Genomic DNA, 13,981 nt, shown 5'->3' with positions numbered 1-13,981 from the left:
TGGCATTTCCTCGGCCATATACTAGTAAGCAAGTTGGGCATCCACGAGCGCACTCGTTATCCTTAATGTGGATTCAACACATTAGCTGGGTCAAGAAACTTCGCGGTAAGATCCGGACTTAACGTTCGTCCGTGAAGTGCCAGATCGGCGAGATCCTGCAAGACAGGACAGTCACGCTGTTATGTGATTGATGCGGAGAACTTCGTACAACTTACTATATTGCGGCTCGGGCCTTCGGATCCAATAGTAAATGCTGATAATTCCCCTCTTACCTACCCATCAGGTGTTTCTGAAGTATGTTCGACACTTGACAATAGTCTTAAGGACGGCTGATTCCGCTGGATAAGCAACCATTCAAAGGGGTCAATGAGAATTATAAGTTCCACCGCATTCTCTCCTTTATGGTAACGCAATCCCTGATCACTAACCATCGGCCACAGCGCGCATCAGACATGCGACAACGAGGAAGAAGGCTGGAATTCGTTTGAAGTCGGCGATTGGATAATACAATGGCAGCGCTTGTTTGTTTTAAATGAACATATGGTGTACCCTTTGTAATCATATTCTTGACGATGAAACAATCGTCAGGATGCCGACGGTTGTAACGTGCGCCAACTTGCCGATATTGCAAAAAAGAATGATTTTAGATGTACTCCTGTGTCTCTTCGATGCATGTGAGAATAGAAAAAGAACGTGCTATGATAATCCTGAAGCTAATGTAAATATGGCCGCATAACCGCATCGTCCTTAACGTAACAAAGGAATCGCCTCCAGATTCTTTCGAACAACCATGGCTCATCCCGAACAAACGTAAGCAGGCGCCTTAAAGAAGCTGCATTTACGGCTAAATAGCGAAAGGCTCCCCATAATGCCACAGTAACATTTTCTTTAGAGCAAAGAAGCATGAACGCATGATGACAAACCTGTGTCGGACATCGTACTCCAAGTATAGCTCCAGAAAGCCACGGCAACGCTCATGGAAAAACAAACGGCGATACGGCATTTTCACACTCGGAGAAGGTTAGTACTTGGTCACGAGGTCCTCGCTAATCACAGCCAAAGCCCTTGGCTATATGTACAAGAGGCGAAAACGCTGAGGATTATTATAAATACGGGCTGGGCTTAGGCTACGTTTCTCGTCTGCTGCATGAGGAATGTACGTTGGCCAGATCATCGATAAATTGCTAACAAGACTTCGAAGAATAGGGCAGTACTCTCCTGATGCTTCAGAGTGCGGCACTCCGATACAAGTCTGGGAGAAGTTTTACACAAACCTAATAGCAACATGACTACAGCTGATCCCTCGCACAATGAAAGACGACGATCAAATCGCCAACATGGCGAAGACACCGCGTCGGCGGTTCACCATCTGACATATGCATGTATGGATCAGCCGGGGCGTGGGGCGGACCGCGTTCTGAGAAAGAGAAACCACCCAGCTGAGATAAATAGTCCAGATTAACATGGGATCGAGGCCCAAGCCCAAAGCCTACATATTCATCGAGCGACAGTCTTCCCCCAGCATGAGAAGGAGGAATTGACTTGCTCTCATCAGCGGAAGTTATATTCGACGGTCCTTCGCATGAATTATGAAGCACATGCCAAGGGCTCGACCCAATGTTCGCAAGTGCACCGCCTCGATTATCAAGCGATGCCAAACCTGTCAAGCCAACAGCAAAGACGGTTTCCCCGTCCGCCCCAAGATTATGGAAGCCATTGAGGCAGTGAGGTTAATTTGAATGTTGATCGAATACATCGATTTGATCCACGTGGATTGACGACGAGGTATTGAACCAACAGATCAGATTTTGTTATCCGAACATCTTGTCCAGTTTTTAGATAGAAGGACAATGAATCACGTTAAAATCAAATCTTTATTTGACTTCAAGTTACCTTTAACCAGCTGTGCATCTCCTTGAAAGACTTGAAGCTTGACTTAATCTGTGTTGCTCTCCCAATCGTTGACTCGATGTTCATTATCTACAATACGATTTGTGATTCTATATCACTTCCTTCTCATTTCATTATTTTTCTATCATAACGCATATCAATATTCACCATACGAGTGTAATATAACAGTTTCTTGCTACATTCTTTCGCATGAACTGCACCCTCGTTCTTCTCTTTCCTACACCGTTAATTCCTTTTCTCTGAATAATCCAGCTAATGTGATTCTCCACTGAACCCATCTATCTATACAATATTTTCGAAATCAACATCTCATAAAACATCTAATCTACCTTGATTATCTTTTTTTCTAAAGAAATCTCTCAATATAGAATGAATCATCACATCAATTCACTTTTTCAATTACTATTTTTCTCCGGATGCATTGATTCATCAATTAATAATAACGCCCACTGGAAATCATTCCTTCTGAATTTTCCGTCCATCGTTAAAATTTCTTCGTTTCTTCGTCTCCTAGACCACTTGAAGTTTATACATATCAATACTCCCGTGATAAATCTTAATCATCTGTATACATTAATTTCAACCTCCCTAATTCAATTTTATGATGCAACTCAGATTCATTGCACGATCGTTTTCCTTATATTCTACTTCGATCTCAAATCTTTCTTCTGTAATTCAACCTCTCTATTTAACACAATAAATTTGTCCTATCATTATCTTCATTATTCTTCCCAAAAATCCGTCTCTCAAGTATTATCAAAAACATATCTATCCTCTCTAAAGCCCTCCTTTTGCTCTGCTGTTCCACCAAATCATTTTAAAACCTTTTCTTATTTATCTCAACAGGTTCACCTGAGATTTTACAAGTCCACGTCACTGATAAGCCTCCCATTACTAGGTCGTCATTACTATTTTATAACTGTTCTGACACAGACACAAGTACAACATTGCTTCTGAAGCTTACCTAATTTTCTTATTACTTTTTGTATTTCCTCCATATTCTCTATATCCTGAGAGGAATAGTGGGCATATTGCTATAAATTAGACTTCGCTCACATGAGTGAGGGGAAAAAGAATGAAGTTTTTTTCCTATATCAAGCAAGTATTTCGATCTCATACCTTGAGAGGAAGGAGGACCCGGAAATTCGCGACGTTATTACATCCGGTGTATTATTGAGAGTTTTTGGTTTGGAAGGGAGAAAATTGAATCTGATCGTACTTATCTCCAACTTTAATGCGCTTGGAATTACGTTCGCGGGTAGGGAGAAGTTGGAGGTTATGTTTTATATCGAATGTGAGGCAAGAGGAGAGGGGGCGTATTACGCGAAAGTGCAAGATCTTTGAAAGCCAAGCGGCAATGTACCTCTATGAATTTCGGCAAACGGAAAAAGGAGACGTAGCCCCTCCGTAATTGAAGACGTGATACTAGGAAGTTCTTTCCATTCTCTCCGGTGAAGTTTTCCTGACGACAATGAGCTTCATTTTCACTTATCGCCCACAACAGGCGTCGGGATCGCGCATGCACACGATATCACACCACTCATTTAGGAAGGGAAGATTTTTCATAATACTTCCGAAATACTGTATCCTGTTATTTATCTAAATGATCATGGATCAAATTTGACTGAATTTCTTTTACCCTGCCCTGTTCTCTTCGCTTTGTTGTAATGCTGACAAGCTAAAGCTAGCGATAACACCATCTTTTTTGACATGGTGGAGTTCACGTAAAACAGCGCCAATTTTCACCTAAGGCTAAGTTAAGATTAATGCGGCAGCCCATGTTACTACCTTAGGCCATAGGCAGCACACCGTACCCCTTTAAAAACAATGATGTAGCCTTGTAGAACTCATTCTCATAAAGTTTCATTGGATTTTGACCTTCTCAATCCCAATTTGACCACTCTCGTTATTAATGTTGAATTAAATAATAGTCCTAAAGAAGATCAACTTAACTTCTCCTCATTCTTGTCTAACTTTTCTTTGCGTCAATTCTCGTACATCTTGACCATTTTTCAGCCCTTCACCCTCCGATTGCAATTGCTGGAGTCCTTTCCTTTTTCGTTTAACTACCACGTATAGCGCTCCATTGTCTATCCATTGATTCCTCTTAGTTGTATCCTTCCTGCTTTCGCTGCTTCTTTACACACCTATTTACATGAATAACTGCTTTTTGATGTTTACAGTATTATTAAAAATAACCAATCTTTGTGCAAACGACAGCTTGTAAGGGCCAAGAGTAAGGAGGCGGAGCAGCTGGAATAGCCTGACGGACGACTCATCCTTTATTAGTATACCAGCTCTCCGCGACCAAGCGAATCTGTCTTTACTACTATTCGTGGTTTCACTTTGGGCCTATGCCAATCCCACTGACGGCATCAATATCTTTCAACTAACATGTGATCCTACTCCTCGTGACAATCTAAAACTTGGCCGACAACGGAACAACCTTCCGTGCTGAAAAAAAACCATAGAATTCCACATGAAAAAATGATGACTAGATTGCGCACTTATCACGCTTGACATGCCGTTTATCCATGTTAAGATCATGACAAGCGGCCACACTTGTCTACGCAATTGTTAATTTCATCGCTAACAGATTGCTAGGATTTCGTAACCAGAAATTTATATTGATGCTTCTTAAGGGCAATATTCAGTGCATGCAACTATCACCCGTATCACACAATTTATGCTCTTGATTGAAACACAATATAAGATATTCATTGGAAAAAACTATTTCCTACATATCGTGCTAAGTTCAAAACACAATGAAAACCCCTTTGAGAACCCATAGTAACTAAGGCACATTTAAGCGGATAAAATACCAATATAATTATGTTCGACCATGAAGAAAAAGAAAGTTTTAGAACTTAGCTGCAACAACTAAAACCACTACACTCTATATTGATCTATAAACGTAAGATTCAAGTTTCGCATAATCTATACATAGCCATAATAGACCCTATTCGGGCTAAACCCAACTCTCACGGGCGGGTTCCAAACACCAACTTCTTGTCGCAAACACAAAGCAGGATTCAGCCATCAACTCGCCTTAATCTCTTGGACCATCTAACGAAGCGCAGAGAATGTATCACATCCAGCGTTCAACGACATTAACGCAGTTGCTTCTTCTCCCATCTTTGCAGGATCCGACACTGCAATCGAGAATTATCAAACATCCAATAAACAAACACAATCTCCCAAGTTTTCCTCTCAACCCACCTCTCCTCTAAGTCCTAAGGGTAAACAACAACCTTACACCTATCTTCTCGAGCGAACTAAAGAAGCATCAAACATCTGCAACCATCCAACCTTCAGAACCTCCCTAAGTAGCGCAGAACTCATATAAAGGCGACCAAGCACGAGGAGTTTCATAATAAAAGATATGAGGAAACCGAACCCCCCGCCCCCAAATTCCTTACTTTTCCCTGCTCAAAATCTAAAAGCTCATAATCCATATCCTCATCCCAATCCCCCAAATCAGAAATAGAACAAGATCCAAGTGCAATGTATCACGACGACGCAGAAAACCCTCATCGCGCATCCTCCATCACACCCGATACTCTAGTGCTCTGCCCGATCTCCTCATCGACATCCTCAGAACCTCGACCACCACCATTCGCGATCGCCTCTCCTCATCGCCTGCCGCTCTTTTCCAACTCTGCCCCTTCTCCTCCCCCTTTCGGGCTCACCCTCCACTCCAGTTTACCGACCCAAAACCTACAATTCTCAGCGCCCAGCCCCCAAACCCTCACCGCGATTCGTATGATTCCCTCCTTCGGTCACTCTCTATCTTTCACAGACCAACAAAACCATCACCCTCTGCTGACGTCTTTCACAGTAATCGCTGCAAAATTTGACTAGTTGCACATCCTTTCTCTATCCCACATTCAGGTCTCGCGATCAGCATCTTGACGGCGAAAGCCTGCGCGCGTGTCCACACTCGTTCTTGTTGGTTTGCCAATTTCACCATTTCTGTCGGTTTGGCAGCAATCAAGTGGCTAGGTGGGGGATATCTCAGTACGGGCCCAAATCATATATTTGCCTTGGTTGATGGCATTGGTTTACTATCTTTGTAGCGGTTCAAGTGTGAAAGTTGTGGATTTTCGTGGTCCTTGAGTTAGGGCTATTAAGACGCTGCGTATTCCATATATCCCATCGTATCGTGGCCAACTTTGCACCTCTCTGCCTTCTCAACCCACCTCTCTTCCTCAGAGTCCAACGGCTAAAAACAACCTGGCACCTATTCTTCCCTGACCGAATCGGTAAAAACCACTGTCTGTCGGTAGGCAAGAACAGGTGTCAGTTGTTTATCGATTGACTCTGAGGAAGAAGTGGGTTGAGAAGGAAGGGGGAATGGTGAAAGTTGCACGACTCTATTGGCGATATATGGAAACGCAGCCGTCTCAATACCCTCAAAACTCACAGGACACAAAATCCCCACAACTCTCACCTATGTAACGGCCGCTACAAAGATATAAAACATGCCATTCAACCAAGGCAAATAATTGATTTTGGCCCGTACCTGAGATCCCCACCCTAGCACTTATTGCTGCGCCCAAACGAACAGAAAATGGGTGAATTGACAAACCCAACAAGAACGAGGTGTGGAACGACGACGCTGACGAATTGCGCCGTCAAGATGCTGATTCAGAACTAACTTGTGGATTTAGGGCGTCACTCGATTTTTGCATCGGTGAAGGACGTCAGCGAGCGGTATGGTTTTGTTGTGTTGAAAGATGAGGTCGGCCCGAAGGAGGATCCGGACGCCAATCGCCGGTGAGTTGTTTGTGCTGGAGCGGAGAATTTAGGTTTGGGGTGGTGTTATGGGAGTGGAGGGTGAGCCACAGGAGAAGGGTGGGGCAAGAGTTGAAAGATCGGCAGTCGTGGAGGAGAGCGTGATCGGCGATTGAGGCGAGGTTGAAGATGTCGATGAGGAGATCGGGCCAAGCCTAGAGATCGGTGGTGGAGAGGATCGCCGATGAGGTTTCGCCGTCGTCGTTGATCTTCTTGGATCTTGTTCCTATTTTCTTGATTTCTGGGGGATTGGATGAGGATATGGATTTGAGCTTTTAGATTTTGAGAGGGAAAAGTAGAATTTGGGGGCGGGGGTTCGGTTTCTCATATTTATTTAAACCCTCTCTGGTGCCTTTTATATGAGTTCTGGCCGCTAACTTTAGGAGGTTCTTGGTTGGATGTGGCGAGGAGGTTCTGTTGCTTCTTTTCGTTCGGTCAGAGAAGAATAAGTGTAAGGTTGTTGTTTACCAATTGGACTCTGAAGAAGAAGAGAGGTGGGTTGAGAAGGAAAACTTGGGAGATTGGTGTTTGTTTATTGATGTTGTGAGTAATTCTCGGATTGCATGTTCGGATCCTGCAAGATGGGGAGGAAGAAGCAACTGCGTTTATGTCGTTGAACCTGGCTGTGATACATTCTCTGTGCTTCCGTTAGATGGTCCAGAGATTAAGCGAGTTGATGCTGAATCTGCTTTGTGTTTGGCGTACAAGAAGTTGGCTGTTTGGCCCTCCCCTGTTTGGGTTTACCCGAATAGGTCTATTTGGCTAGGTATAATTATGGAAACTTGAATCTTACTGTTTATAGACATTAGAGGTAGTTGTTTTAGTTGTTGCAGCTAGATTCTAACTTTCTTTTTCTTCATGGTCGTAATAATTATTCTGTATTTTATCCTTAATGTGCCTTAGTTACTATGGTTCTCAGGGGTTTTCATTATGTGTTTTGAACTTAGCACGATATTAGGAAATAGTTTTCCCAATGAAATATTTATATTGTTGTTTCAATTCAAAGCTCCAAAATGTTGTGATACGGTGATAGTTGCATGCACTGAATATTGCCCTTAAGAAGCATCAATAAATTTCTGGTATGAATGCTAGCAATACCTTTAAGGATGAAATTACAACCGTAGACATGCGGCCGCTTGTCATGATCTAACATGGGTAAACGGGCATGGTCAACGTGATAAGTGCCAAATTCTAGTCATATTCTTTTTCATGTGGATGCATATGGTTTTTGTTCTTCACACGGAAGGTTTCGTTCCGTTGTCGGCCAGTTCTTAGATTGTCACGAGGAGGTTAGGATCAAATGTCTAGTTGAAAATATTGATGCCCGCAGTGGGATTAGGCATATGGCACAGTGGAACTACGAATAGTAGTAAGACAGATTCCTTGGTCGGGAGAGCTAGTACTAACTAATAAAGAAAGGATGATGTCGTTCGTCAGCTAATTCTAGCTTGCTCCGCCCTATTACTCTTTGCCTACAAGCTGTCGTTTGAACAAAGCATTGGTTATTTTTAATAAATATGTAAACATACAAAAGCATTTGTTCATGTAAATGAGGTGTGTAAAGAGCAGCGAAGCAGGAAGAGATACAACTAAGAGGAATCAAGGGATAGACAATGAGAGGGAAAGGAAAAGAGCTCCAGCAACATGCAATCGAGGGTGAAGGGGTGACAAATGGTCAAGGATGTAGAGAATCATGACCCAAAAAAAGCTAGGCAAAGCATGAGGACTTAATTGATCTCTAGCTCTTATATTTCAACATTTATAAAAAGAGGGTTCAAATTTGGATTGAGAAGTCAAAAATCCAAATGCAACCTTTATGAGAAATGTTATCCTACAAGGCTACAATCATTGTTTTATAAAGGGGTACGGTGCCTGCCTATGCCTAAGTAGTACATGGGCTGCCCGCTTAATGCTTAATAGCCCTAGGTGAAAATGGGCTGTTTACGTGAACTCACCATGTCAAAAAGAGGTTTATCGCTAGCTTTAGGCTTCAGCATAACAACAAGTGAAGAGAACAGGGCAGGGTAAAATGAATCAGATCAGAATTTGATCCATGTTCATTTTAGATAAAATAGCAAGGATAGGATTTTGGATCTTTGACAAATCCTTCCTAACGTGGTGCTTATGCGCCCACCCAGACGCCTGGGCGATAGATGCTATGTTCGGTGCATGGAAACGCCTAGCGCTTTCTAAAGCATTGTTTGGAATTTAACATGACACTGTTTGAGCCCATTTCATCGAAATATCGCCCACACGTTAGAAAAATCTTAATTTGTTTTGGTATATTGGAAAAATCCCAACGTATCCTTGACAATTCCCAAAACTGAAAACAGCATGCATGTATAATTTTTCTCGCTGTGACAAGCCCTATAAAATAACGTTACAGCCAACAGATTAGGCTTATTTACCGAGTCTTTCAACACTGCTTTGCACACGCCATAACTAAAGTCATGGCATGTGTTATATGGCGATGACTGCAATAAATATGCAAACACGTTTAAGATCGTCCGGCATGTTCATATGCCATATTTGATCATGTGAAATATAACAGTATCTTTTCCTCTGTGAAATGTTGACACGTGACATTAAGTAAAATTAGATCTCTTTGGACCAAATGTTATTAAATATTGGAAAAATATACTAATGGTAAGTTGAATTTCTTTTAAAGTTATAGCTCAAAATAGGAAAATATTTCATGTTCATATTGCATTCATCAAATGCTATAGCTAGCCCATTAATCTCATAGCAACTTAGGGCATCATGGACAGAAGATGGTTTCTGCTATTAAAAAAATATACTAATGGTAATTTGAAATTTCTTTAGATGTTATGAAGTTGCTTTAAAAGAAGGTGTTTTCTGCTACGGACAGATGGTGGTTCATGATGGATTTTGGATCCATATTTTACAATAAGCCCTAAATCTGCTTAAGCTGGGATTACAAGATGGATTAATGGAGAAATGTAACAAGTTTATATATAGACAATGAATTGCTCCCATTTAGATATGGACCTGTAAAGGTTAAGGTACAACATGGATTTGTTGAGATAGGATATAGATATGTAGAGAGATGACATAAGTTTTTTGATATTTAAATGGGTTCGTTGAATGTGAAGTTGACTTGTAGATATATGAGATGAGTTTTTTCGTCATAGGAGGTATGAAAAGGAGTTGACTTTCTAGATGTTTCCAATGGGTCATACAAAAATGTAATAATGTCTGGTAGATATTTGATGAATTGATAAGATGGGAGTTGCATCCATAAATTCAAGAGATCTAGGGTGGTCAAGGTTGGTAAGTTTTAATGCTAATACAACAAATTAGTAAGTTCCTTTTGTGTATGCGGAAATTATTACACCCATGTTTTAAATTAAATTTCTTGCTGAAGTTATTTTGAAATTATTAATAAACTTCTAAATAAAAAAGTGTCCATCTTCTGAAGCCGACTAATAAAAATAGAAGCTTTAAATTTTAAATTCTAGGTAATTTGTCAAATTGTTGCAAACCTGGTACGATAGAGTGTAGTAATTGATGAAGAATTAGTCACTTAGAGCATTCCAGTTTGAAGGGAAGGGGAAAGAATTTTACTTGAGCTACTCAAGCATAAACCTACAAGTTTGTTGTATTATGCTCAACGCGGGTTCTTCAGATGTTAAAATGGATGGATATTAAAAAGGCCCAAAAGTCTCAATTTGTTTTTTTCCATAACAAATAAAAGCAAATTTTACTAGAATAACATGGTGAAGTGCATATCCTACCAGTGATGGACACGTCAATTGGATCTGGGTTGTGTATATTTTGTTTTTGGCTACACGTAACATATAATTCTTATTGTACCATTACTCTTTTGCATGAACTACTTTGGAATTTACTCGTTGCTCTTCCAGGGTACGTGCTTCTTAGCATTGATACAGAGACATGAAAACATGCAAATTTAGATTATTGTAGTTCTTGCTTTGTTATATCATTCATGCATATAATTCGTATTTGAGAAAAGCGTGGTTTAATAATTGCTTTATTCACTTATTTAAGTAAAGTACGTACCTTTTGGATGCACAATTATGTTTGTGCCTGCAAGCGCGAGAATGTGAACCTCAGTATGCATGAACTACTTTCCAAATGGGAATTATGTGCTTAGTGCAACACTTTCATCAATTTCAACACTTCTTAATTTGGACACCTACAAAAGTTTAATGCCTACGTTTTCTCAATAATTTACATGTATATATCGAGTAATGCATTCTTGATATAACTATGATATGTTAATTACTTTAGTAATTTTAAGTATGGCAGTTACTAGCTTGTATGAACGTGAAAATTTAACATTGGATAGATAGACAGATAGATAGATATTCAAGGACATTCTTAGGCACGCTCATATCCGTGCTGGACATTCTTATTTAATTGCTTATCTATTGTTCATCAACTATGACTTTAAGTGGGCAGCTCTACCTATCATATTTATAAGAAATTGGATCCAATCTTACTATTTTTCCTGGATTATCTCAGTTTAAACTGTTTGCATTTGAAACAAAGTTATTGGATCGAATTAATGGTAACTAATGGTATATACTTGTGATATATGTTGATGTTTGTTTCCTTGAATTAAAAACACTACACCAAATGACTTGTTGGGTTGGTATTATGTTTTGATTAAAATACCAGGATCAAGTGTCTTACGTGTTTAGTAAAAGTATTTTGCTTTATAAATACCAAGATCAAGTGTCTTGTTCATGTAACTATTTATGGGAAGTTACCTTACTTACATAGATGCACATGTATGTGGTATCTGCAGAAAAGAAATGTCGCGTATGATATTGGATACTTCTAAATGCTGAACTTTTAATGTATGCTAGACGTCACACTTTGTCCATTTGAGCAGTCACAGAAGTTGTATGAATTTGAGTTTCTTAAAGAGTATACATCGACGAGACAATTGGGTTTTCCTTCATGAAGATAATCTTTGATATATTAATTGTTTTACTTCCATTCTACATATTGCAGTTACCACTTGTCTATAAAATCCTGCATTGGGAAAACTGAGAGTTTATTTGTTCATTAGGACATCTTATACATGCTTCCAAACTAAGAAATTTTCTGAATTGTCATGTTCGGCATCTTTTGTTATTTATTCAGCAGTTAAATAATATACAGAAAGAAATACTTGTATGCATGCTGTCAACTGCAGGATTTTGCAGAGTTGTTATGTTCAAGGGGGTTTATGGCATATATTAAATAGATCACGATAGTTCACTAAAGAAGAACATTTGTGGATATGCTTTATTTTATTTTTGTCGAAGGTTTTATATGACACCTTTCTATATGACACCTTTCTCATGGTAGCACGGTTGTTCCTGAGGTATACGTAAAGGAATACTTCTTGTAATATTTTGTAAATTATTATATGTACCAATAATTTTTATTTCAAATTTTTGTTAAACGTGTTTGCGTATACTTTCTACCGTAGGATCTTGCAGAATTGTCATGTTTGCACTTTGTCATGTATTTGGTAGATAGTTCACTCAATAAGATAGCATTTATAGATATGCTTTTTTTTTGAATCCTTATAGATATGCTTTAATGCAAGGTTTTGTTTATGCAATTTTGAGATTTTTATTTGACAACTTTTGTGATGTTGGGTGATAATTCAGATCATCTATGTCTCTGTTTCTCTGTTTCGCAGGGATGTACTTGAGATATAGGTAAGTTGAATACATGTAGAAATATATCTGCACCAAATTTATGATTTTCTGTTAATCATGTTCATGTGTATATTTTAATTATAGTGAACACAATATCATTGTACCCATGCAAGCTGCTTATAGTTTTTGGTTGTGATTAAATAACCCATGCAACGGTTCACTTCTTTAATCATACAGCATAACTGGTTCCCTGGGGGAAAAAACTACAGCATTATCCTTTTACGCCTTTGTTCATACCAAATGTTGCTCTACATCTCATAAGCTTGCTTTCATGTTCTTTAGTTTGGACTTAACAATTAGTACTGCTCTTGCAAATATTAATTGCTTATTACCTGCTAACTGGTTACACTATGTTTCCGTCCATTTTCTTTTTAGGAAGTCAGAAGTTAATCGAAGTCAAGTGGCTATAAGGTATTTGCTGTTTGTGGCGTTTACTTTTTAATGTTATTTGATTTGATTTTTATTTTTATTTTTATTTTTATTTTTATCTTTTTGTAGGTGGAAGACAGTCCTTGGAAGTTGAAGCAAGTTATCTTCAACAATGCAATTGCTTCTTCAGAGTATGTTGAGGTCTTCTCCGACAAAACTGTTTCAATTCATCCACAGGAAAGAATTTGTACCGCTGCCAATATGTAGATATGATTTGGTTGAACTTAAACATAGTTGTTGATGAAGGAGGAGGAACTCCTTTGAGGACACTCATTACTACAGCGATATTTTTGGGCATCTGATGCCTGTTCAAGTGTGTAGATATTGGAGTACTGTCTATAACTAGTTTCAGGGATTTAATCCTGTTTTCCCTTAGTTGGCTGGCTTCAGCTGTCAAAATCATCATCATCATCATCATCATCTGTGACTAACCTGCAGCTGATATTTTAATTTTCTTCTCCACAACCGCAACTCTGAGACTGCAGGTCTGCACTTCTTGGTGATCCCTTGCCATTGCGGTTGTCACCACAGCCCCGCCTTTCTCCTCTGCTCCCCTCCTCCTTTCCCTTCACCCTCACAACCCTAACAAACTCCAAAAAAAAAAAAACCCCAACAAAAAAAAAGAGGAGAAAGTTTGGCACCGTAAGTTACTTCTGCGGCCGCCTCATTTCGCTGGCAGTAGCCTACATCACCAGCGTATTTACCAGCAAAGAAATCAGCACTCCCACCACCCCTCATCAGCCTAGACTCAGAAACTGTGTAACAAAATTTAAATTGCCTCAAATGGTAAAATTCCATTTACCTCTGGGAGTTCCAAGTAAAAATTAGATCACTTATCTTGCACACAAAGCAACACTTCTCATTCTGTGTAGTTTAATTTGAAAAAGGGAAGTATACACTAAATAACTCTTTATCTAAAGAATCGTACTGGGAGACACCCAAACATTCAAGGATGAGCGAGGGCACTTCGCAAAGAGTCCCATTAGGAACACACCATGAACCACACTTTCAACCACATCCCAACACTCTCTATAGTGCAAGTGGGCCATGCATGATATTTCTAAAAAAATATCATGCATGACCCACTTGCACTATAAAGAGTGTTGGGGTGTGATTGAGAGTGTGGTTCATGATGTGCCCCTAGCATT

At 39.6% G+C, this 13,981-nt stretch overlaps 1 protein-coding gene across 2 annotated transcripts in view; it reads left to right on the top strand.

Annotated features, from left to right (window-relative positions):
• Positions 1-13,208, top strand: part of LOC109822932 — a 25,825-nt gene extending 12,617 nt beyond the window's left edge. For both annotated transcript variants that reach the window (XR_002242313.1, XM_020389207.1), the window contains 2 exons: positions 12,780-12,815; positions 12,903-13,208. The gene's annotated coding sequence lies outside the window, so the exon portion shown is untranslated. The remainder of the gene's footprint in view (positions 1-12,779; positions 12,816-12,902) is intronic.

Source organism: Asparagus officinalis, chromosome 8 (genome assembly GCF_001876935.1).
Source record: "Asparagus officinalis chromosome 8, Aspof.V1, whole genome shotgun sequence".
NCBI classification, from domain to species: domain Eukaryota; kingdom Viridiplantae; phylum Streptophyta; class Magnoliopsida; order Asparagales; family Asparagaceae; genus Asparagus; species Asparagus officinalis.
Note: the sequence above shows the minus strand (reverse complement) of the source record. Positions and strands in the feature narration are given on the sequence as shown.